The 26,775-nt window shown below is 45.1% G+C and overlaps 1 protein-coding gene across 7 annotated transcripts in view; it reads left to right on the top strand.

Annotated features, from left to right (window-relative positions):
- Positions 1–26,775, top strand: part of EXTL3 (exostosin like glycosyltransferase 3) — a 210,974-nt gene that overhangs the window by 85,106 nt on the left and 99,093 nt on the right. For 6 of the 7 annotated variants that reach the window (XM_053249147.1, XM_053249160.1, XM_053249186.1 and 3 more), the window contains one exon: positions 8,974–9,114. The gene's annotated coding sequence lies outside the window, so the exon portion shown is untranslated. Of the gene's footprint in view, positions 1–4,527; positions 4,733–8,973; positions 9,115–26,775 lie in introns of all 7 variants that reach the window. The other variant, XM_053249169.1, reaches the window with a different exon arrangement.

The following is a 26,775-nucleotide window of genomic DNA, read 5'->3' as shown; positions in this document are numbered from 1 at the left end:
ATTTTTATGCTGTCTTAATGTGTTTTTAAGTGGAATTTTTAATCCTGCTTTTTGCTCCAGAAATACAAAGTTGACTTTTAAAATTTGTTTAAGGCAAAGAAGAGAGAAATCAAAACATTAATTGTAACAACTGTACTCCCCACCCAATAGCATGCAACAATTATACTGATTATAGTAAAGAGAAATAAATATAACTATAATCTCACTTGATGATTCTTCCAATAAATAATAGAAACTATTTTTCAACAAATCTGTTAGCTTTAGTACTATAATAGGATATTGAGAAAAGTATTAACTTTGCTAAAAATGCAGCATCTTGACTACCTTGCAGCAATCTACCAATGGCAGCACAACTGCCTCCTGCAGTACATAATAATAGATATTTTAGATGCAGTTAACACATTTAATGCATTTTATTGTGTTTAATGCTAATGTTAAATACAGAGTTTATGTACAGTTTTCCAATAAGCCAGAAAATATTTCCAACTCTGGAAAGAAAATACATAGGACTAGAATGTAAGAATTTTATGAGGTTGGCGTTAATGAAGTGTGATTTACAATATCTGCTGGCAATCTTTGGTTCATGTGCAAGATAAATGGAGTTCCAATCTCTTGGAATAGGGCTGGAACTGTCTCCTGTCCTGCCCACTTTCTTTAACACGGAGTGTTTATGTGTTAGTATTGTATTCAAAGTACTGCATCAATCAATGTAGAAAACTCTCCTCCATGATTGCACAATTAATTATCTTGCTGTCACAGTTAAATTAGCTACTAAAGACTGATGCAGTACGCTTATGTGTTTCAAAACAGCTTTAAACAAGAAGTTCTGGAAAGAACTAATCTGCCTACTTTCCTTTCACTATAATCTTAATTGATAATTGACATCTTCACAAGTTAGCCCACTTCTGCCTCAAATGTTAATGCAGCCGCCATCTTGAATTGGGATGGATGACATCACAAGCTATGCAGTTGAGATGTCCCTATAGCTGTAGCAAATTTCATTCAAATCGATCCAGGCGTTGCCAGGTTGATAGAGACAGGGACATGCATGGATGGAGACGCAGCTGGGTGAGTTCATAAGCTTACCTTCCTTAAGGAAATTAGGCTACAAACTGACATTATTGGAAATACATAGCCAATTATATCTTCAACACATCTGACTATATCCTTCCAACACATGGTCAAGGCATACGTGTGCTGGCCATTTGTAGTGTCAGCTATGCAGTGCTGACCACGCACATGGTCAGTGCGCCCCGGCCATGTGTGTGTGCTGATGCCACGTGGGGCTGCAGCCCTGCACGGCTGTTTCTAAAAGGAGCGCCAGCAGGGGGGAAGCCGTGGGGTGGGGGCATGCAGGCAAGGAGCTCCTTACCTGCATCTTAAAGGGACCCCGCTCTGCCTGTCGAAGTGGCTCGAATGGTGGCATTCGAGCCTGTTCAGCGGTTCAAAAGGAAGTGCTGAACAGGCTGGTGCTCATCTCCGATAGTCACACCTCTACATACGCGATTCCACTGCTGCTGTAAGAATTCTCCTTACTGTTTTTCTTTTGGATTGGCAGAAACCGGGAATCCGTCATCACAAATAATGCCCCCTGCTCACTAACTTACTTTGACCAAGTTCAACACATAGAATTATAGAATGTTGGAGTTGGAAAGGGACCTTGGAGGTTATCTAGTCCAGCCTCCTGCTGAGTGCAGGGAACTGCTGCAGTAGGGCCTGATTCAAAGATTCAGTCTCTAAAAAACAACCCTCCTCTGCTAGTACAATTAATTTAATGCCGACCCATCCTTAATCCAGGTTAATAATGATCAGCTCATCAAATGGATGAAAATCGAACTAATTCCGAATGGCTTGTATGTGTGTTATTAGTTTTCCAAAACAATAGGGTGAAATAAAATCTTCTTTGAAGGAAGTAGCATGTTAAGAGATTGCAGCCTTTTCAATGTCCATCAGATTTGTCCACTCCTTGGTATTACAATCTGGCCCTGTGTAGTCACTGCCAAAGGGCCTTCTAGGGCTGCTTTATGTGGTGCCCTGTATGTGCCTCAGGTGTGATTGTCTGCCACAAAAAGATATCCGCAGTATCCCCACTTGCAGTCTGGGTGGATCTGGGTGCTTCTGGCCGGTTTTTCCTCTCCCTCCTGGCAGGAAATAGCAGGCATGATGCACAGGACATTTCTGGGATGGTGGCAGAATCAACAGCTGCAAAGCTGGGGGATCTGGGAGTGGTGATCTGCCCTACTCTGTTCCTTCACATCTTAAATTTTTCATGCAAGTTCTAAATCACTTTCCTTCTCCAATCAAATAACAAAATCTTTGTAGTCATGGGCTTAATGTAACATAATTAATGAGTTATTTCCTCCCAGAACAAGACAGGACCAAAAAAATTTATAGAATCATCTGTATTAGAGGCACCATCTCCAACAAGTATCACAAGGAATAGAGTATATTTTACTTCAGCTATGAGGGGTTAGATAGCAGAAATGGCTAGCCCTAACCCTAACTCTTTTTATTTTATTTTTGGCCAAAATTAACCACCTCTGTTTACGGTATATGGTATTAGTCAAAACTAGACTCCATTCACTCTCCGCCATTTGTGTGCTTGACTCATTTCTTGAATAAAGTAATCAATTCATCCATACACATAAATAGGTTATATATTTTGCTAATTAATCTGTTGCTAGTATTTCTATAGATAAAACTGAATGCTATATATTCCCTTAAAGATAACTAGATTTTCCTCCTAATTATGTTTTTCTTTGTAGCTTCTCATGGTTATAATCAGAAGGTTGACGTGTATGTTTTGTTATCCAGACCCCTAAATACTCTAGGATTATCTGTCCAAGGAATAGCATGCATATGAGACACCCCACCCCCCCGGAGATTTCTGCTTTGCAATATTCACATATATTCAGGTGGACCTCATTATCTGTGGGGGTTCCATTCCCACCAGTTTCCAGGAATACATCTTAATGTGTTTTTATTTTTTGAGATTTTACCTGTTTTATTAATTTTAACTGTGTTATGTTGTGTTATGTTTTAATTTGTACACCGCCTGCCGTTTTCTATATCAGGCGGTATAGAAATACAATAAATAAAATAATAAATAAAATAACAAAACTGTGGATAATGAAAACTTAAGTCAATGGCAATTGAGGGGTTAGGTACCTGTAGGGCAACCCCCCCCAAATTAAAAGGCACAAATGGGAGAAATAATGTACCGTGCCATGCTCTGTAGGTCTCCATCTGTCCAGCAATGCCCCCCAACCCCCAGTTGTGCCAATTTTCTATGAAAAATCACAGGTGTGTGGGATGTTTTTTGTTTTTTGTTTAGGGGAGAGCCACAAAATGGCTCTGATCAGCAAAATAGTGGTGGCCAGAAATGATCTCTGAGGTAATTTCTAGCCAGCTAATGGCACAGCAGGGAAGCAGCCTGGCCAGAGAGCAAGAGGCTGTTGGTTCGAATCCCCGCTGGTGTGTTCCCTAAAATATGGAAAACTCCTGTATCGGGCAGCAGCGATATAGGAAGGTGCTGAAAGGCATCATCTCATACTGTGTGGGAGGAGGCAATGGCCAACCCCTCCTGTATTCTACCAGGCAAACCACATGGCTCTGCGGTCTCCAGGAGTAGACACCGACTCGATGGCAGGCACAACCTTTCCTTTCCTAGGAGCTGTGGGTAGGCAAATTTTAACCTGTTTTGTATCCACGAATGATGAGGCTGGGTGCACATGGCCCAGCCGAGGAAACGCGAAGCCGTGGGTGCCGGGACTGCGGATAACAAGGTCCTCTTGTCTATTGAAAAGGAACAGCGTTTCTTTTAAATCCATATCTAGATAGGGCAATACTTTTACAATCAAAGTGTCTTCTACTCCTTTCCCCCCTCACCCTGGAAGAAACCGATCCTCGGTGATGTCTGGATTTATTTATTTTTGCCAAAATGTAGATGGTTGCAAACACCAACAATAAATAGAAATTTAAAAGAGCCTCTTTGTGTAGAAATGGTTTCACGCTCTTGTCTGCGTGCAAAGTGGTCTAGATGCGATGACTGTATTTGAGGAGTGTGTGTCATCTTTCTTCCGAATTGAGGGCCCTGCAGTGCTTGACGGATTATGTCTGGACGTAGTCCAAAAAAAGCTCTCACCTTGGTTGCCTTCTCACCAGTCTGCATCTGATATCTAAAGTTCTCCTTCCTGGTATACAGCAGCTGTAAGTTTCTCCCTGCTGCCCTTACTGAATTCATAGCATGATGTTTGATTTTCCACTCCTTTCAGAACCCATTCCTTATCCTCCGATTCACTGCTTAACATCGGTTTTCTTTGCTCTCCAAATGTCTGTTTAGAGGGATGACTAAGCATAAGGAGATCTTCTGCCAAAATTAGTCTAGCAATCCCAAACCAATATGTCCTCCACCATGAAAGGATGGCTTGCTTCCATGCAGTTACTGAAACAAGATCAAACAGGGCTGAATGTCTGGCCTTGCCACTAGGCTGTGTTTAAAGCAAATATCTGTCATTTGTCTGAAAGGAACCCTGCATTTTCAGAGGAGGAAGGAGTGCATATGCCTTGTGTCTGAACTAGGAGAAGAAAACCCAGCTCTGCATGAATCTGTTAACTGGCTTTTGGCATCCAAGAATTAGCTACTCGGGACTGTTGTCTTGTATGCGTGTTGGTCGGTTGGTTGGACATCTCCAAGGAAAATGATTTGTGGCAGGTAGCCTTGCTTAGGAAGGTAAGTTCTAATCTCTCCAAGCTGAACTAGGTAGCGAGTTCTTGTCTTAAAATACGGAGTGCTTCCACATGTATGTATACAAGGGAGCCCTCCTTTCCTGCAGTGCAGCTTAAAGCAGTGGGGGCGGATGGTGTGCTGAACTTTTTCTCTGGCAATCACTTTCCCTCCACTGTACCCCTCCCCAGCCAGACTCCATTTCTGGTTCCAGAACCTGATTAGAAAAATATTGGCTGAACGGGGAGGGAGTGGCGGAAGGCAGCGTTGGGCAGAGGAAGAGTTTGGCACTTTGCCTGATCAACACATCCTCGCCTGGGATTTCCCCTCACTCGACTCCTGTAAACTTGTTGAGCAACCCACATTCTAAGACATGGCTCTCCTGCCAAGCAAGTGTCTGCCTATACTGCACTAGTAGTTGTAAGCATCTCCCTAATTGCTTTTTACCCTCCACTATGTGTAAAAAGCATGTTGCCAAGGCCATCCTGGGGTCAAATAGACCCCAAGTAAGTCCTTAAAAATGTTTTTTAAAATATTTTTCCCTTTTTTACTGCATGGCAAAAGCTGCTTGAAGAATAACTATGCTGGCCTGTGGCGCCTTAAAAATGCAGTGAATGCAGCCTGAGCTTTTGTAGGCAAGACGTGACATCTTCAACAGCAGTGAGAAGATACACTTCCTGTATTTTATGAAATAGAGTCTTGCCTATGGAAGTCAATGCTTCCGAAAATGCTCCAACCTCTCACCAGATCTTTGGTGTTTCAATAGGGGCAAATAAAATAATGCGCAGTGTGCAGAATGCCATTGAGAGTGGATTGAGCATGGGTCGCAATTGCTAAATGGAATGCATGTAATAGGAACATAGGAAGCTGCCTTATACTCAGTCAGACCCTTGGTTCATCTAGCTCAGTATTGTCTACACAGACTGGTAGTGGCTTCTCCAAGGTTGCAGACAGGAGTCTCTCTCAGCCCTATCTTGGAGATGCCAGGGAGGGAACTTGGAACCTAGATGCTCTTCCCAGAGCAACTTCATCCCCTGAGGGGAATATCTTACAGAGCTCATACTTCTAGTCTCCCTTTCATATGCAACCAGGGTGGACCCTGCTTAGCTAAGGGGACAAGTCATGCTTGCTACCACAAGACCACTCCCCTCTGTATTCAGAGACAATATGCCTACTAGGAAGTTGGGATCAAGCAACAGTAGGGGTGGACTTCTGCCTTGAAGCTCAGCTAGTAGGCTTCCCAGAGGCATCTAAATTGCTCCTGTTGGGAACAGGATGCTGGACTAAATGGCTCCTTGGTCTGTTCCAGAAGAAATCTTCTTATATCTGTATGCTTTTATGTATGTGCCACATTGGTGGCAATAATGTACCTACTAATCTTGCCTGAGTGATTTCTTCTCAGAAAGAGACAGAGAATTCCCAAAAGGGATGTGGGGTTTAGATTTAGTATTCTGTTAACAGCTGCTAGACTAACTGTTGTCAAACATAGGAAATCCAGGAGACTCTTTATCAGCAGATGAATAGTTGTACAATGTGTGGGAGTTTTGAATAATGGCAATCCCACATGTGCATAGAAGTGAGAGAAGGAACATTAAAAGGAACCTTATCGTTACTCGGACTCTTGGTCTGTTTAGCTCGGTCTTGTCTACACTGACTGATAATGGTTCCCCAGGGTTTCAGAGAGGGGTCCTGTTCTGTCTCTACCCAAGAACTCCAGCTATTGAAGCAGAAGACCCACTGCATGTAAAAGGATTGAAAATAAAAATGCTAATATTTATAATGCCATTTTACAAATCAATAGTGCATACTTGGAGTATTGTGTACAGTTCGGTCACTGTATCTCAGAAGGGACATTGTAGAACTGGAAAAGTTGCAGAAGAGGGCAATCCAAGTGGTCTCGGAGGAAACTTAATTATCTAGAACCATTTTAAACTGGTGGCAGGGCAGGCTGTGAGGTTGAGACGGCCTTGGTCTGCCTGATAGACGACCTTCATCCGGGAATTTATAGAGGGAGTTTGACTCCGCTGGTTCTTTTGGATCTCTCGGCTTCCGATACCCTCGGCCATGTTATTCTTCTGGATCGCCTGAGGTATTTGGGGATAGGAGGCACGGTTTTACAGTGGTTCTGCTCCTATGTCTCAGGTAGATTTCAGATGGTAGTGCTTGGTGACAGTTGCTCTTCTAAATGGGAGCTACTATATGGAGTCCCTCAGGGCTCCATTCTGTCACCCATGCTTTTTAATATCTGCATGAAACCGGTGAGGTCATCAGGGGATTTGGTGCTGGGTATCCTCAATATGCTAATGAGACCCAAATCTATTTCTCCTTGTCAGTGTCAGGAAATTAAACGCCTGCCTACAGGCAATAATGGGCTGGATGAGGGATAATAAACTGAAGTTGAATCCAAGCAAGATGGAGGTGCTCATTGTTGGGGGTTGTAATATGTAAGACAGGATAGAACTTCTTGTTCTGGATGAGGATTCTGGATGTTCTGGATGTCCTCAGAAAGAACAGGATAGTAGCTTGGGAATTCTCTTGGACTTGGCTCTCACCTTAGTGCCTCAGGTTGAGGCTGTGGCCAGGAGTGCTTTATACCAGCTGTGATTGATTTGACCTGCCCATTCCTTGAGGAGAATGACCTGAAAACAGTTGTACACCAGCTGGTAACCACTACTGCAATGCACTCTATGTAAGGCTGCCTTTGTATGTAGTTCGGAAACTTCAATTAGTCCAAAATGCGACAGCCAGATTGGTCCCTGGGGTATCCCAGAAAGGCCACATTATGCCTGTTCTTAAACAGTTGCACTGGCTGCCGATAGGTTTCCGGCCAAAGAACAAAATGCTAGTTATGACCTTTTTAAAGCCCTGAATAGCTTAGGTCCGGGTTGCCTAAGAGAGCACCTTTCTCTACAAGATTCCCACCACTCATTGAGATCATTAGGAGGGGGTCTGTCTTTGGGTGCCACCAGTTTATCTTATGGCAACCTAGGATTGATCCTTCTCGGTTGTGGCCCCCAGGTTGTGGCACGTGCTTGCCATGGATAAGAGAGGATGATCTTCCTTGGAGGCCTTCAAGAGAGCCTCCAAGACCCATTTTATTATCTCGGCTTTTACTGAAATCCAGTTTTAGTTTTAATCTGGTTTAAATGTTTGTTGATTTTACGTGTGTGTTTGTGTGTGTGTGTGTGTGTGTGTGTGTGTGTGAGAGAGAGAGAGAGAGAGAGAGAGAGAGAGAGAGAGAGAAATGTAAACTGCCCTGAGCCACTTTCTGGTATATAAATTGAATGAATGAATGAATGAATAAACCAAGATGATCGACAGCCTAGAGCACCTTCCTTACAAGGCAAGGCTACAACACCTGGGGCTTTTTAGCTGAGAAAAAAGACAGCTAAGGGAATACATGAGAGGTCTATAAAATGATGCATGGTGAGGGAAAAGAGTTTTCCTCCACACTCCAGAAACCATCCCATGAAACTGATTACTGGGATATTAAGGACCGACAAAAGGAAGTATTTTTTTCACACAGTGCATAATTAATCTGTGGCATTCTTGGTCATGGGATGTGGTGATGGCCTCCAGCTTAGATGGCTTTAAAAGGGGCTTAGGCAAATTCATGGAGGGCATGTCTGTCGACAGCTACTAGTCTGGTGGGTGTAGGCTGTCTCCAGCCTCGGAGGCCTCTAAGTGCCAGTTGCAGGGGAGCAATGGCAGGAGAGAGAGCAGGCCTTCAGCCCTTGCCTGTGGGCTTCTCAGAGGCATCTGATGGACCACTGTTCAAAACGGGATGCTGGAGTGGATGGGCCTGATTTGGCAGGGCTGAGTTGTGGTGCCCCTTCACAAGAGCATATAGCAAAGAGTGTGTTTGTTTCTAACTAGACTCCTGGAAGACTTATCCTCATTAATTTCAATATTATCTTTGTGTTTTCCTTAGAGTGGTTCCTTTAAAAAAAAATGTATGATCTGGTTTTTCTTAACCTAAGCATATGACTTGATTTGTAACTTTTGTATATAATACTACTAATAAAAATGTGAATTAAACACCATAAGCATCACCATCAAGAGAAACACTGTGGGCAGGATCTGGGTGGAGCTCAAAACTAGCAATTTTCTTTGCTGCTTTGGAGAGACTCAACACATGTTTTGCTTACTGCTCAATTAATCCAGTCTGACTCATTCTAGCTGGCATATTGTTTTTCTGAGACTGTACTCTTACGATCTTCTCTCTTTTTCTCCCCCTTCTTCTGCAGCTGGTCCTACTGATCACTCATGAAGCCCTTTTCTGGTTGCAAAGGAATCTGAAGACATTCGTATTAAATTTTGCCTGGTGACTGACCCGATCCACAGATTGGAGACTGGATCATGGTGGCAGGCTGGCCACAGAATTGAGGGTAAGGTGTTATCCATGTGTGCTTACTTCACTTGTTTATTAATTGTTGCATATATCTGCTGAACATTGTTCTGTTTTGAAAAATTATGATCAGTAGGTGAATTGTGAAGGTTATTAGCAGTACTATTTTTTAAGGACACCACCTTGGACAACTAATTGGAAGAGTGAAGTATAAATGTCTTGCACAGATACATAAATAAAATAATTGGATTGGATTTTGACTATGTCATTAATGACAATGGATGAATTAAATTTTTGATTTTTAATTAAATTAAAAATTAACAAAATCACCAGGGCGAATTGGCATCCACCTCAGAGTCCTTAAAGAACTCAAATGTGAAATTGCCAACCTCCTTGCAAAAATATGGAACTTATCCCTACAATCGGACCCTGACCAGAGGACTGGAAAGTAGCAAATGTAACATCGATTTTCAAAAAGGGATTCATCGGGTATCCATGAAATTACAGGCCATTGCACCACTGAGAGACCTTAAAGGCCAAGTTGAAGACAGATCATCTTGGAGAGAATCTATCTATGTGGTTGCTAAGAGTCGACACCGACTTGGTGGCACTTAATCAATCAATCAAGGTACCATATGGAGAAGCAAAGAGAGGAGAGGAGAACTGGTCTTGTGGTAGCAAGCATGACTTGTCCCTTTAGCTAAGCAGGGTCCACCCTGGTTGTATATATAAGGGAGACTAGAGGTATGAGCACTGTATGATATTCCCCTCGAGATGGAGCAACACTGGGAAGAGCAGAAGGTTCCAAGTTCCCTCCCTGGCTTCTCCAGGATATGGCTGAGAGAGATTCCTGCCTGCAACCTTGGAGAGGCCACTGCCAGTCTCTGAAGACAATACTGAGCTAGATAGACGAATTGTCTGACTCAGTATATGGCAGCTTCCTATGTTCCTATGTACTTGCTTGAGTGAACAAGGGGTATCTGGGGGGCTGCTGTTGGAAACTGCATGTTGGACTAGTACATTACAGCAAGGCAGGTTCTTATGGGTTCCCAACCTTGATTCCCTGATGTTTGACTACAACTTTCATCATCCACTTTGTCCATTGTGGCCAAGGATAATGGGAGTTGTAGTTTAACAATATCTATGTAGTCCAGCAGTATCTGTGGACCCTATGTTGGGAAGCCTTGAGGAGTAGAGAAGAATGCCAATCAACTTTCTATTAATATTTTAAACTTTAGTGCTGACAGTATCTGCCGTGCTATACAGTACACAGAACTGACTTTGTTCCCTACCCCAGAGGGTCACAGTGCAAGCAAAATGAACTGGGCAAAGAGGAAGGGTTGGCCTTTTTGGGGGTGCCCTTCTAGCATTGTTATTTTAGACGCAAGGTGAAGACCTTTCTGTTTACTCAGACTTTTAAAAATTGATTTTTTAAAAAAGTATTAAGCTGCCCTCTTTCTAGTCAGGCCATAGGAAGTCCAAATAACTGTTTTCTGTTTTCTGTTGTAACTTGTTTTTGTGTGTTGTGTCTTAATTGTATGTTTTTACTGTTGTGGTGTTGAGCTGCCCAGAGAATTTATGGGGTGGCTAAGAAAGGTTTTTGTTAAATAATATTTATTAGGTGGAACAGAACATTTGTGAGGCGTGTGATGGGAAGAGGCTGTAATAGTTCAGGAAAAGTGATCGTAGCAGATGTGGATTTAAAGGAGTATGTTGACGACTGATGGTTTGGTTGACGACAAAGAGGAGGATATTCAGGCATGGCGAACAGCATCCTGAAAAGCATGGCCGGACGAGTGCAAATCAAACTGACCAGAGAGGAGAGAGAATGAGGAGACAACAAGTGAAGGTTGATGTGGAGAGAGGAAGTCTGCAGTGGAGAGCATGAAGGCTCTCCAGGTTAACTGGGAAGTGGTTGGCTGGAATGAGATTGCAGAGCTCTGGGCCAAGAGTGTGGCTGAGGTTTAGCAGCAAATGCAGAGATGCACAAGCTTGGAAATGTAATGGAGAGAAAAAGCAAGACTCGGCAGCAGCCAAGCTGTGGGAGGGAGTATGAAAAGGACACCCACTAAGGCTGTTCTGTTTTGTTGTTTGCTTTTTAATCTTTTCTGAAAGAGAAGAGGGTTTTTTCTTTATATAGTTTAGTTTATTGCAATCTTTGATCAAATACACAATCCAGATCAAATAAATCTACCCTGAGGGAAGATATCAATATAAACACATACATGGATATACATATGTAGAATCAGTTGCATAGAAGATTGAGATAAAAACATATAGGATAAAACAAAATTAAAAAGAAAAAGGAAGGATGATTAAAATTGACCATTTCTTCTTCTTTATATAGAAAAGGACCACTATAACAATAAGCAAAATTTTGAGGCTGCTGCTGCTACTACTAATTTAATTAATTTTTATTTAACATATTTATATAACACCCAAAACTCGCATCTCAGGGCGGTTTACAATAAAATAGCACACACTAAAACAATTTAAAATTATAAAACAATGTTTATAGGTTACCAGCTGGGCTGGGTGCAGAGCATCTGTGCCTCTAGGTTCACCCACCCACCACCGTTTTCTTCCCTGCTCGCGACCGTCGTTTTCTTTGTCCACCCGCCACCGCCTTCCCCCTCCCGCCGGTGCCACCATCCCCCCCCCCGGCTGTTTTCTTTCCCACCTCGCCCACCAGTGCTGCCCTTTTCCTCTCCACCTTCTGGCAGTTTGCTCGCAAATGTTTGCGAGAGCTGCCACGCATGGGATTAGGGCGATGGGTATGCCAGAGAGAGAGATAACCAGCCCTTTGTATTTTGCCCGGAAATATATTGGTAGCCAGTGCAGTTCTTTTAGTATAGGTGTAATGTGGTCTCTTCAAGATGACCCAGAGACCAACCTGGCTGCCACATTTTGCACCAACTGCAGTTTCTGGACTACGTACAGACTGCTGTTCTGAGGTCATTTATCTCAAACGGACACAACTGGCATATCAGCTGAAGCTGATAGAAAGCACTTTTGGCCACTGCCTTAACCTGCCATAGATAGGTTTGGCTCCAGAAGCACACCCAGACTGTGTACCTGTTACTTCTGGGGGAGATTGAAGATTTCTCTTGAGTTCTGACCCTGCACAATAAGTACCTCTGTCTTACCTGGATTCAAACTGTTTGTCATCCATTATACAGTCCATCACTGCCTCCAGGCAGGCATTTAGGGATGTTATGCCTTTTCCCAATGATGCTGATTTGGAGAAAAAGATTTGGGTGTCGTTGGCATACTGATAACACACTGCACCAAATCTCCTGATGATCTCTCCCAGCAGTTTCATGTAGATGTTTAAAAGCATTTGAGACCATATGGAGCCTTGTGGGACTCCATACTGGAGCTCTTGGTTTGAAGAGCAACAGTCTCTAGGCAACACAGTCTGGAATCTGCCCAAGAGGTAGGAGCTGAACCACTGCAAAGGAATGCCTCCTATTTCCCACCTCCTTAGATGGTCCAGAAGGATACCATGGTCAGTGATATCGAAAGCTGCCGTGAGATCCAAAAGGGCCAGCAGAGTTGCACTCCCTCTGTCAACTCCCAATAGGAGTTGGTTGGCCAACCAAGGCAGTCTCCACCCCACAGCATGCCTGAAAACCAGTTTGAAATGTATCTGTTTCCAGAACCATCTGGAGTTGAGAGGCCACCCCTCTCTCAATTGCTTTGCCGAACCATGGAAGGGTCTAATGTAGGTTTTTTCCAAAAGAGGTCTGATGACTGCCTCCTTAAGACACAGGCATCCTGCCCTCCCTCAGAGAAACTTTTATGATGTCTACTAGGCTCCCTCCAATAACCTCTCTACCAGGGAGTATAAGCCATGTTGGACAAGGGTCAAGAGAGCATGGGGTTGGCCGCACCACTCCAAGCATCATGTCCATGTCCTCAGGAGTCACAGAATGAAACTGATTCAAGCTCACCATATAAGAGTCACTGGACACCTCCACTATAGGTTCTGTGATAACTATAGAGTCCAGGTTGGCCCGAATACGAGAGATTTTATCCACAAAAGCCTATTTAAAATGTCACAACAGGTAACTAATGGTTCCCAATTCAGATTCAGGGAAGGAGGGGCATGTACTCGTCCTCTCACTACCTGAGATAACTCCGCTGGCCATGACCTTGCAGATGCAATGCGGACAGAAAAGAATTGCTCCTTTGTCTCATGTATTGCTGGAGGATAGGTCTTCGATACTACTTATATACCACTCTTCAACAAAAGTTCTCAAAGCAGTTTATTATTTATATTTCTATGTAAAGATGTCACCTGTCCCCAAAGGACTCGCAGTCTAAAAAGAAACACAAGGTAGGCACCGGCAACAGCCACTGGAAGGGTGCTGTGCTGGGATTGGGTAGGGCCAGTTGCTCTCCCCCTGCACTGAATATAAAGAGAATCGCCACCTGAAAAGGTTCCTCTTTGCACCGTAAGTGGTGCAGTGGGGAAATGACTTGACAAGCAAGCCAGAGGTTGCCAGTTTGAATCCCTGCTGGTATGTTTCCCAGACCATGGGAAACCCCTATATTGGGCAGCAGCAATATAGGAAGGTGCTGAAAGGCATCATCTCATACTGCGTGGGAGGGCAATACCTCTCCTGTATTCTACCAAAAGAAAATCACAGGGCTCTGTGGGCGCCAGGAGTCGAAATCAACTCGACGGCACACTTTACCTTTTACCTTGCTCAGTTAGCAAGCATAACATCCCAGAGAGCAGTGCCTTCTGGACAAAGAGTTCAACTTCCACGATGGTTCCCACGTAATCCTTGACTGAATAGAAGGAATACCAAGTGAAGGGAAGGGGTGGTGGGTTGGTTTGTTTTTTAAACCCTCTGTACAAGACAGTTTTAACTTTTTCAGCTGGAATACCTTACCAGTATTTTGAAAACTATCTTGTGAAAAATCGGAGAATGTGCGAAGGAGAGATAGGGAGACAGGGCTGAAGACTGGAAACCAAAGCCTGATGAAGTATGTCTGGTTTTCTAGATCAGTGGCTCTTAAACCTTGTTGCATTGCGGACCGCCATTCTGGTTTGCTTGCTTTTTGTGAATTTCTTGAGAGGATACTTCAAAGGCTTCCAAATGTAAAACTCATCTTTGTAGCTGTGATTATGGATAGGGCTTAAGTGCAAAATGAAAATATAATAGAAACGCATGAGGCCACAGGAGAAACCTAGCATTTAATGTCAAAGGGCTATAGCTCAGTATTGTTATGGGGTGCTTTCTTATTCTTCTCATATTTCAGTGTAATTGGGATGCAAAAGAAATGGTGAGAAAGGAGTCTGGCCTGGGTAGCCCCTCTCCTAGGAGATGCACCATCATTGCTTCTCCTGACCTTTTCATCCAGTTTATCAGGGTGTGTGTGTGTGTAAACTGAAGTGTGCCAGATGCCCTATAAAGCATAGGAGTGTCATGGAGCTCTTTTCATTAACTGTTGAGCTGATGCTCTTCTATGTGTGTTTGGTTTGTTTGTCTATTAAGCTTACTGATTTTATCAAGGTAGAATTCCCTCTTGTTGGCTGGACAACGGGCCAGAGCCACTGACTTGCCGCAGTCTGTGATGGTTTACTTTTGGCTTTGTGTCCCTGGGTGGCTAGTTCTGAAAGGAAGGAAGCTGCCTGCCTCCTTCCTGTTTTCCTAGGAAATTCTATCTGTATGGGGTGGGGGGAGGATTGCTTGAATGGCCGTGTAGAACCCAGATGGTCCGTCTTGAGGGAGGAAGCAGAAGGGCTTCCTGTGACCTGCCTCTCTGGAAAAGGGCAGCTTCTTGGCTTACAGCAAGGCTTCTCCAACTTGGGCCCCAGGTGGTGTTAGACTAGAACTCCCATCATCCCCAGCCACGATGGCCAAAGGCTCTCGCTTTCCGAAAGGCCGCTTGCGGCTGCAGTGCTGCTCCCAGCAGTTTGCGTGGGAGCAGCGCTGCAGCTGCATGTGGCCTTTTGGAAAGCGAGTGCTGCACCCGGAAAAGAGGTGGGGCAGCAGAGGAGCAGGTAAGGACCAGCTTCCCTGTTTTTTTTAAGGGACCGATCCCTGCCTCCGCTGCAGCTGCTGCCGGAGCCATTTCGGGCATACCCCTAATGGGTGGTTCTGCTTGGAAAGGTGTTTTAGAATGACCTCCCAGTTTTGTTGTCTTATTGTTGATACTGCAGCAGTGATAGGCAGCGATCACTCTGTGACATTAGACTTTATTAGAATCTGTCTTTTAGGAGATGATTCCTGCCCAAATAACTTGCACTTAGACATTTTTTTTTTTTTTTTTAAGAAAAGACTCAACATGGCAATGGGGAGGGGGGAAACCTGAAATGTATTATGATATAGGCTAGATCTAGAAATGAGCTAGCCAGTGAAAGAATGACTTGTTGGCCATCATATCTGGATAGCCAAAGGTGACTTTGCTTCCAGTGTTGGGCTGGACTCCGGTGAGATGGGGCCGCAGTCTGAGAGCATCATTGCCCCAGTCAAAAACAGTCCCACTCTCTGGATTCCCTTCCAGCTGGCTGCTGTTCCTCTCAGAAAAAAGGGCGAGGATGCCCTTGAGACTTCTGCATTATTGTAGAGCCTCTGGCACAACCTCTCCTTTGGAAGATCCCCAGCCAAGGTGCAGTAGGCGGGAGATGGCTGTCTGCCTCCAAGCAGCTTGGGTGGGGAGGATCTGGCCTCTTGGCTCCCCCTCCAGATCCAGTGGAGGAAGGAGTCAGTGTTTCAGTCTTTAACTCTGTTGCGTTGATGCACTTGTTCAAGGACAGATGGAGGTTCTTTTGTGTTCATTGGGCTTGAAATTAAATAGCTGAAACTGGAGTCTATGAGCTGGCCTGGCTGCATCCTGAAGTCTTTGGGAAGCTGAAATCCATGTTACGGCCCATACGCTTTTGTTCCTTTATGGTTCCTGCCTGCTTCAAAGCTCATTGGAGTTGAGGAGCTCATATTCCATCTTTGAACAGACCAGGAGAGCGATCTTGGGGTCATGGTGCACAGCCCATTGAAAGTGTCGACTCATTGCACAGCAGCTGTGAAAAAAGCAGATTCCATCCTGTGGATCATTAGGAAGGGGATTGAAAATAAAAATACTAATATTATAATGCCCTTATAAAAAGCTTTGGTGAAGCCTACCCTTATACAAATCCATATCATAATGCCCTTATACAAACCTATGGTCCTGTGTTCAGTTTTGGTCACTCTAGCTTAAGAAGGATATTGTAGAACTAGAAAAGGTGCAGTAGAGGGCAACCAAAATGATCAGGGGCCTGGAGCACCTTCCTTATGAAGCTAGGCTACAGTATCTGGGGCTCTTTACCTTGGAAAAGAGGCGACTAAGGGGAGGCATGATCAAGGTGTATGAAATTATGCATGGAGTGGAGAGGGTGGACACAGAGAAATATTCCTCTCTCTCACACACACACACACACACAATACTAGAACCAGAGGTCACCCCATGAAACTGAAGGTCAGGAAATTTGGGACCAATAAGAGAAAGCACCTTTTCACACAGCACATAGTTAATCTACTGTATGGAATTCTTTGTCATGGGATGTGGTGATGGCCACCAGCTTGGATGGCTTTAAAGGGGGCTTAGGCAAATTCATGGTGGACAGGTCTATCAATGGCTACTAGTTTGATGGCTGTGGGCCATCTCCAGCCTCAGAGGCACGATGCCTCTCAATACCAGTTGCAGGGGAGGAACAGCAGGAGAGAGGGCATGCCCCCACCTCCTGACTGCGGTCTTCTCAGAGGCATCTGGTGGACCACTGTGTGAAACAGGATGTTGGACTAGATAGGCCTTGTACATGATCCAGCAGGGCTGCTCTTATGTTCTTATCTAGGCCATGAGTACAGAATAGGTGGCTACATCCCTGAGAGCAGTGCCTTCTGGACAAAGGGCTCAGTTTCCCATGGTGGTTCCCAAGTACTTCTTGAATGAACAGAAGTAATACCAAGTGAAGGGACGGGGTGGTGGGTTGGTTTTTTAAAAAACCCTTACAAGGCAGTGTTAATGTTTTTTTCAACTGGAATGCCTTGCCAGGATTTTGAAAATTATCTTGTTTAAAAATTGGAGAATGTGCAAAGGAGAGATAGGAAGACGGGCTGAAGATGGGAAACCAAAAGCCTGATAAAGGATGTCTGGTTTTCTAGATCAGTTGGCTCTTAAACCTTGTTGCATTGATTGCTTTTGTCAACCTCTTAAAAGGATACATCAAAGGCTTCCAAATGTAGAACTCAACTTTGTCCTTTGTAGCTGTGATCAGCTACAAAGCATGGGAGAGATCTACGTTCCTAGCCAAGAGTTTCTTTTAGGTTTCCAGTGTAGCCTTTTGCATTGTTGAAAAGGCAATTTGCCTTCCAGCTTAAATGTAAAACATTTAAACGAAGATGTGGGTTGTCTCTTCAAGTGGTAAAATCGTCAGACAAACTTCCAGCTCTTCAGCATTTTTCTTTTATAATTTTTGTGATCTTGGAGATCACTTGAAAATGTATCAGCTACCACAGTTTAAGAGCCGTTGTTTTAGATTAGCAGATACCCAAGGTAGTTAGTTCACACAAGTATCCCCCCCCCACCCGAATTATACTAAGTTGTGTTCCTATACAAATGATTGCATCACCACCACCACCACTTCTCCACTCTGACAAAAGGCATTCCTTTGGGGCATTCTGTAGACCAGAGATTCTCAACCTTGGGTCCCCAGATGTTATTGGACTTCAACTCCCATAATCCCCAACCAAAGTCCACTGGGGCAGGGGATTATGGGAGTTGAAGTCCAATAACATCTGGAGACCCAACGTTGAGAACCCCTGCTGTAGACCACTGAAGTGGCAAGGAGGCCATATGGCTCTCATCATCATGATCATAAAGTTGTAGCCCAGCAACATCTGGAAGTCCAGGCTTACTGGCTTCAGCTCCCAGATACACACTGCTCCTCAAAGGATGGTTCTACTTGGAAGAGTGTTTTAGAATGACCTCCCAGTTTTCTTACCTTATTATTGTAAGATTAACTTCTCGAGTTGGCTGTCTGGTGGCAGTATTCTTTCACCACCACCACTTTCCCAACATCTCCAGACCATAATGATCCACAGTTGGAGGGAGGTCTGAGTTCTGAGTTCTGAGTCTGAGGTCTGAGTTCAAACCGAACCAACCCCCGGTTCAAAGAACCAGCTCGCGAGCTGATTCAGACAGTATACTTGTAAAGAGGAATCCAGTGAGAAGAGGTAGTTTTTCCCCTGAAGATTCAGGTGGTGGGGATGGCATCAGGGCGGGGCCTCCCCCAACCCCCCACCGGGAGCTGGGAGTAATTCCTTCTGGCCTCCTGAGCAGGCACAATTGTGCAAGATATCCCTTTTCTTTTATGCAAGATATGCAGAAATATAGGGATAGGAGCATCATGTCCTCCCTCCCCACAAAATGTGCATTTGGGTTTAAAGTAGAAGGAAATAGAACTGGCTAAACTTAGTGGAGTGTGTGTGTGTGTGCGCGCGTGTATGCGTATGCACACATGTTGTGCGTACTGTGGAAGTGAATTAGCTACTGTCAAAGTTAAATCATGGGAAATTCAAAAATAAAGGAAAGGATGTGTAGGTGGAGTCTTGTAATGGTCTGAAAGTTTGACAGCGAAGGAAGTCTCTTATTAATGGCTGCAGGCGGAGTGTGAAGTGTTGGCGTCGGATCAGATTGATAAGATGGAGTGGAGAGGAGGAAAGATTTGAGTGCAGTGGAAGCGAGAGATTCTGAGAGCAGCGTCAATTGGAGGAAAAGGAAACAGCATTGCTTCTCTCTCTCTCTCAAATCATTCTCCCTAGAGTGTCATCCAATGCTCTCTCATTTCCACTGGATATCCTAGTGTGTAGCGCCTGGGGGATTAATTTCAGACTGCTCGCAATTCTTAATGGCGCGGCGGGGAAGTAAGTTGCTTAGGGAGCAAGAGGTTACTGGTTCAAATCCCCGCTGGTATTTTTCCTATGGGAAACGCCTATATCAGGCACCAGCGATATAGGAAGATGCTGAAAGGCATCATCTCGTACTCTGCGGCTCTGTGGCTACCAGGAGTTGACACCGACGCGACGGCACACGTTACCTTTACCAGGATACATAAATAAGTACAAGACCAAGATTGCTATAAACTAAATTTTTAGCAGAAAGAATGAAAACCAAAGGTCACTCCATTAAACTGATGGCCAGGAAATTTCGTTCCAACAAAAGAAAGTACTTTCTCACACAGCACATAATTTATCTATGGAATTCTCTGCCACGGGATGTGGTGATGGCCACTAGTTTGGATGGTTTTTAAAGGGGCTTTTAAATGGAGTTTTAAAAGGGGCTTAGACAAATTCATGGTGGTCAGGTCTATCAGTGGCTACTAGTCTGGTGGCTATAGGCGACGCCAGCCTCAGCAGCAAGATGCCTCTAAATACCAGTTGCAGTGGAGCAACTGCTGGAGAAAGGGCCTGCCTTCATCTCTCTTGTCTGTGGTCTTCTCAGAGGCATCTGGTGGGCCACTGTGTGAAACAGGATGCTGGACTCGATAGGCCTTGGGCCTGATCCAGCAGGGCTCTTTTTATGTTCTTATGACTTACTTTTTAATGAACTGCCAGTGCACCATGACTGTTCTCTTCCTTTGTTTCTATAAAAGTGGCCCGGGGGAGATTTAAAGTGGGGGTGGGGGCCTCTGCTTGTGTTTGTTCTTTTTTCTTGTTTTACATGAAACGTTTACTACTTAAATAAAATGATTGCGTTATGGCCTTGGCTGGTGAAATTATTTAGAACATTCAGTGGGGATTTCAGTTAGGCTAGATCTAGTTCTACTGTTGTGTGAGAGAGAAAGATTTTTCTCTCTCTCTCTACCGTCTCCACTCCATGCATAATTTTATACACTTCGATCATGTCTCCCCTTAGTTGCCTCTTTTCCAAGGTAAAGAGCCCCAGATGCTGTAGCCTTGCCCCATAAGGAAGGTGCTCCAGGCCCCTGATCATCTTGCTTTCCATCTTCGGCACCTTTCCCAGTTCTGCAATGTCCTTCTTAACATATGGTGACCAAAACTGTACACAGCACCATAGGTTTGTATAAGGGCATTGTGATATGGGTTTGTATAAGGGTAGGGTGCTTTAGCCTTGCTAATCAAGTCATTTCCTCTTATTTATGTATTCACCTGAGCTGAAGCTCAGCCATCTTCTTGTTGTGCCTGCCTCCAGCGTGCCTCTATCTCTTGCCTCCACCCCCAGAATGCTACTATCTGCTCTCAGTCTAGCTGGCATGGAGCCAATGATGGCTAAAATGGTGCCCATCATGCGCACGGCACCACAGAGCCAGGAACTGTCAGCGGCCCACCACACACCAGTCCACATCTGATCAGGATGGGCATTTGACTGTACCCTACCTGTCGCCCTGCGACAAATATCAGACGCTGACATGTATCCTTAATATGATGCTCCCCCTTCGCCTCCCTGATGAGCTTGCAAGGCTGACAGGAGCCAGCTTGGGACCCACACCAGTTGTGTGTAGCTGTACAGCTGACTTGCCATGCAGAGACATTTTATAATTGGAAAGGCAGGAGAAGAATACTGCACTATAGAGACCCGGGCATTGATTGCCTGGGATCTCCACTGGGAAGGAAGTGGGGCGTGTGTGTGTGTGTGTGTGTGTGTGGTGGTGGTGGTGGTGGGTGTTTTCTTTCCACACTTGTGTTTTCAAAACAAAAATGCCAGAGGGTGTTGTGTATATATCTGCATGTTAAAGTGAAGGAATGACACATCCAATACTCATCCAGATCCCATTTGGAGCTGAGCAGTGGCTGGGAAATTAAACCTGAGAGACTCATTTTTCCTGCTTTGGGAGATGGTGCCTCGATGTTTTTGACACCTGTTCTGATGAACTGGGAGATGGCAGGATGTCCAAGTACTGTGCTGCATATTGAGTTTGTGCGAATGGACTGTAGAACTCGCCCTGCTGAAGTAACTGCCCGCAGAGTCCAGGGTGTCTCCTCCTTCCCTGATCCTCTGACTCCGTGGGGCTGTTTCTCTCCCCTCCTCCTTACTGGGCGAGAGGGCGGGAAATTTCCCCCGATGAAGCTGTTTCTCCTTGGCAGGAAGAAAAGCTGCCAGGCTTAATGAGCCGCTATGACAAGCCATGTCAGCTCAGATCAGCATCCCAAGTGCATCTCACTCGGCTTCTGTTTTGCTGTTTTTGTCTTTTGTGGGTGAATTCCCTTCCAGGTTGCTCTTGATTAGTCTGCCCTGGGATTTTCCTTGTGTAGGGATGGGACCAAAAAAAAAGATAGCAGGCAACCACTGAGGATCTTGATGCATTTTCCCTCCTGTGTTCTACCTTCAAAAGCCTTGCCGGCAGGGAGAACCTTCCCCCATTCCCCAAGGCCATCTGTCCTCCAGTTCGCATAGGAGATTTCTCCTCTCCCCGACCCCCACCCAAGAAGTCCAGAATGAGCAAGCATGGAAATCCTAGTGTAATGCTCCAGGACGGAGAACATTCATGCCTTCACCACCTGTTGAGAACGTGCCCTGAGGAAGCAGGGGTGACCTGCAGGGAAGCTTGGCCATGAAACCCCATCTTGAAAAGGAGCGGCGTTGTAATCACGCCAGGGACACTGCAACGATCAGCTTCTTCCAGCTTCCAGGCTCCTGGATCTCTGCAGCATGACTCTGTCTTTAGTTTGGTGCGTTGTGCCCTGACCCAAAATAGGCTGCACCAGCGGCATTATTGTAATTTTTAATTCTGTGGCTTAAAGAAAAATGCATAGAAGAAAGAAGGGGATGGGGCCGGAGCATCTGATTTGCATGCAGAAGGTCCCAGGTTCAACCCCTGGCACTTCCGGGTAAGGTGGGGGAAGACTCCAGCCTGAAATGTCGGAGAGTCATTGGTGGTCAAATGTGTAGCCAGTACTGAGCTAAGTGGACCAATAGTCTGACTTGGTATAAAGCAGCTTCCTATGTTCCAGTGGAAATACACTTTAAAAAACAACCACCATCAGCCACCCACAGGTTAGAGTTGAATCGAAGTCTTGGGCTGAAGGCTAGAGGCCTGTTTTACAGAGAACTGAAAAATATCTTCTGGTCCTTGAGTTGTGTGACCTCTGCAACCCATGATGGAGTCCTCCAGTGAAGTGGTCAACCGCTGTAACTCAGGGCTGGTGTTGGCTTAGCAGCACTGGACAAATGCCAAGCGTCCAGATTTGGAAATTACAGATGAACCCAAGTGTCGCTATATGGAGTCCAGTTCTTAAAGGCAAGATAACCCAGACTTCGCCTTCCATGGGTTAAAATTCCAGGCTGCCTAGCCCCACCTACACAAACCATATGACATGTGCCAGCACTGAAGAGTCTTTTTAAAACATGCAAAATGCTCTGGTTGCCAGATTCTGCACTCCTGTCGCAATCCCTTGGATCCGGCTATGCACGTGGCTATGGATATCACAACTTGGGCAGTGTTAGCATTTGCTGTGTGTGAGAAGGATATTGCCTTTTAGCATACTGGCCTCCTGTTTTTCCCCTACCCTCTAATTGAAAAAAGCTAATCTGCTCCTGTTTGAGAGTCTTCTATTTAAAAAAAATTTTTTTTAATGATTCCAGTTGGTTTAGGGTGGTAACAGGCACATTCACACTTAACCTCTTGCCTTTCTGCAGCTACATCTGATTCAGGGACCAATTCTTTATGTTCTTGATTCCCAATTATGTGTTCCTCCCAGGTGCAATTTATTCCCTGTGAGCTTGTGCATCTGTCTTCTCACTGTGCATTTTGGACGTAGCTGTCTCTACTGTATCTGCATCGTGCAGAAACACAGAGAGATGGCAGACGGCTACGTTTTGATAAGTAAATATTTGTCAACTATTTTTCAATCCTGGAAAAAATAGAAATAGCATTTGCAGATCAGGAAAACATTGGCACTCTTTCAGTCCTCCCCTTCTCCTGCTTCTTTTGAAATGCTGTGGAAGATATGCAAGCAGTAATTCTGCCATTTTCCTGTCCTCTTCCTCCTCCCTCTTCCTGCTCTGTAACTCCATTTTCCTCAAGATGCTCAAAGCTAAGACAAGACCTTCCAGTGGGAACGATGTCTGACATCATTGGGAGTCACTGTGGTCCAGCAGAGGCAGCATTGGAACACCCGGGTTCCATATTTCCCAGTTTGTGGTCTTTGAAAAAGGTACACTTGGAGGAGTGAAGTGACCCTACGTTAGGGTGGCCATATTCTGGCTTTCCAAATCCGGGTGCCTAATTTGCATCTTATGTAAATTGGCTTGAGAATAATTTTTGAGCATGTTTTGCTCCATAACTGCACTTCTACAAGGGCTAGAGCGTAGCTCCCTGGTGGGCTAAGCAATCTGAATGAGATGCTTAAAATCCGGGTGGAACCTGAAATACCAGGGGGCATGGCCACTCTACCCTACGTCAACAAGGTTTACCACGAAGGCTGTAAAGCATTGGCAGATTGTTAGCCATGAGGGTGCTGGGAACGGCGGTCCCTACTCCCTACAGGGTAAGGATTCCCAAACTGGGGTCCTCGGATGTTGTGGGACTACCATTCCCATGGTGGTGGGGAATGGTGGGAGCTAGTCCAACAAGATCTGGCGACCCAGGATTGGGAGCCCCTGCCTTGTAGGGATTGCCGTTCCGAGCACCTTCATTTCCGACCCTGCTTTGAGGGCACATCCAAGAGTGACTCCAGGGATTTGTAATCCAAACTAAAGCGTGCAGAGGGGATTATGGTGGCCATCTGAGGTGAACCTGCTGGGCCAAGAGCAGTTCTTCGAATCCCAGTATTTTATTACAGCCTGTCAGTTATTATTGGCATCCGCACCCTTTGCATTTTCTTGCATGAAATGCTAAAATCCTAACTTTAGTAAAAACAGTAATCAATTTCAGGCGAACCTGTTTCTTTTGCCTGTGGCTGCCCTGCAGTTACCGTTGCTAAATTATCAGTTACCGTCACCATGGTTCGCAGTGTGGTTGATTGCTTTAATGAAGCATGAACAGTTGTTGTTTTTTTTCCTGGCTGTACGAGGTCCTGGGTGATCTGCAGGGATCGGTAGTTCTTGGCTGGCCTGGGTAGCCAAGGCAAAAACTGAAGTTGCCAGACCGTCTGCAGCCTCACTGCTGGCCTCTCAGTGTGCCTCTGCGTGAGGTCAGGGAATCTGCCCAAGGAATTCCACATCATTTTCGGGAAAAGAATCAATGTCTATTGACTTCTCCTCCCCTTCTCTTTCTCTCTCTCTCACACACACACTCACACACACCCGTTACATTTTGGGAAAAGAATAAAATTGGTCCTTTTTGCAGCAAGAAAATGGGACTCAGAAGAAGAAGAAAAAGCTTTAGAAACAACTTTTTGCCACTTTCCCCAGCATTTGGAAACCAAGTGGTCCCTCCCACACTGATGCTGGACTTGTTAAAGGCCACGGGGACGTGCAGCTCCCCAAAGAGTAACACATCAAAGGAGCAGCTCTGGGCCCCCGGAGGAGCTCAATCTGCCCCATCCAGATGGTGATCGCCAAGAGTTCACGGGGCTCTTCTGGGAGCAGATTGACAATCTGGCAGGCTCTGCTGAGTTTGTAAATAATGTACGTGTGACCTGGATTTTCTCCCTCTCTCTCTTTTAATTAAAGGGGAAAACAGCAACAAAAATAATTCAAGGGCTGCTTGCAGTATATCTGGCATCACACTAAGTAGCCGTTGGCATTTCCTTGGAGTGTTTAAAGTGCTTTGTTTAGAACATCTCGGTAAACATGACAACAACAACAACCCTCTAAGGCAGACCCGTATTATCCATAATAGAGCAAGGCAGTGCTGGCTTGCTCCGTTTTGAGTTTTCCTTTTGTCTGTGCTGGGTTCAGTATCCTCACTAATTTTTTTCATCTGTCTACGGAATGAGTTTTGTTCTGGGTGGCAGGATCAAGGCAGGGTGTGTGCGCACGTGCTTTCAGAGTGGGGCTTTCCTGATTCAACCTGAGCGGGATCTAAAATTAACTGAGCGGACATCAGAAAACATGTGAGCGCACGCCTTAAAGGGAACACTGGCTGGGATGCTTGGTGCTACCCTCTTACTTGGTTATATGGGTGGTGTTCTCCCCATACATATTGCAGTGGGCACACTAAGGCTGAAAGAGAGAGGCTTGCTGAAGGTGACCTAGTGAGTTCATACCTGAGTCAAGGCTGAATGCTGGCCTTTCCAGGTCACATTCTTGGCCATTACATCACATACTGATGCTGTACTTGACTGTGCAGTTAATTACTCATAGCTTGCAAGAACTGAACGATGTATTAGGCTTGACCTCTGTGTTAGGGGTTTCTGCTGAAAATGGCATCTCTGTGCTAGGTTTCCTCCTTTCTCCCCTCTGGCGTAGGATTGCTTATCCTAACTTGTCCTGCCTGACTTTGGGCATCCCTAGATGTTGTTGTTGATGCTTCAGAGATCTCATAAAACCTTTCAGACTTAGTGTGTGTGTTTGTCTTTTTGCCAGATATGCAAACCCATTGACTTCTTTGCTCACTTGGAAACCTGCCCTGTTGTCTGACTAGCTTGCCAAGGAAAAAATAAAGAGAAGGGCCAGGCTGGAGTTGTTGTGTTCACTTAAGTGAATACTTTCCTTGATTGTAGGAAGTCTGAAAAGGTCTCTCCCTCTGCCCCCTTTCTCTGTTAAACTTGGCTAGTGGAGAGGAATGCCTTTATAAGCATCTGCTGCTCCAAATATCTGCAGCAGAGAGAGAGGTCTTGGGGTGGGGTCAGACACCTGTGGGCAAGGGACGCATTAGGCTGCGTCTGTTACCACTGCGGCAGCTCTGATGCAAGAGGGAGCGGGTGTTGTAGGGGTCAGAGATAGGTTGTGTGGTGGTGTAGGACAGGGTTTCTTAACCTTGGGCCCCCAGATGTTGGACTACAACTCCCATCATCCCCAGACATGGTCTTTGTGGCTGAGGATGATGGGAGTTGTAGTCCAACATCTGGGGGCCCAAGGTTAAGAAACCCTGGTGTAGTGCATCGTGATGCTGCTCTGAGCCTCCTCTGGATGCCGGCTTATGTATTCATCTATAATGTTTAGTCCACTTTTCTGCAGAATGAAAGTACATAAGAAGAGCCCTGCTGGATCAGGCCCAAGGCCCATCTAGTCCAGCATCCTGTGGCACACAGTGGCCCACCAGATGCCGCTGGAAGCCACAGGCAGGAGTTAACGCCATGCCCTCTCTCCTGCTGTTACTCCCCTGCAACTGGTACTCAGAGGTGTCCTGCCTTTGAGGCTGGAGGTGGCATTTTTATTCATTCATTCATTCATTCATTCATTTAACATATCTTTATACCGCCAAAAACTTACGTCTCTTTAGCCCTCCGACTAGTAGCCATTGATAGACCTCTCCTCCATGAAGTTATCAAAACCCTTCTTAAAGACATCCAGGTTGTTGGCTGTCAGCACATCTTGTGGCAGAGAATGCCACAAGCTGATTATGCACTGTGTGAAAAAGTACTGCTGTTTGTTGGTCCTAGATTTCCTGGCAATTTCATGGGAAGTACATCTTAAACAGTTCCATGAATTCCTTGAAACGGTGGGGTGGGGGGATTCACACAGGCATAAAGCTATTCCTCAAAGATCAGACGAAACAAAGACTTTAATTTTCATGTGAAAAACCAGTAGTGAGTTGTCCCTGCGGATGTCCTAGGGTAATTGTTCTGTAATGATGCGCCAC

The sequence above is a fragment of the Hemicordylus capensis genome, chromosome 1 (genome assembly GCF_027244095.1).
Source record: "Hemicordylus capensis ecotype Gifberg chromosome 1, rHemCap1.1.pri, whole genome shotgun sequence".
NCBI classification, from domain to species: domain Eukaryota; kingdom Metazoa; phylum Chordata; class Lepidosauria; order Squamata; family Cordylidae; genus Hemicordylus; species Hemicordylus capensis.
The sequence above is the reverse complement of the archived record's forward strand: the minus strand, read 5'-3'. Positions and strand labels throughout refer to the sequence as shown.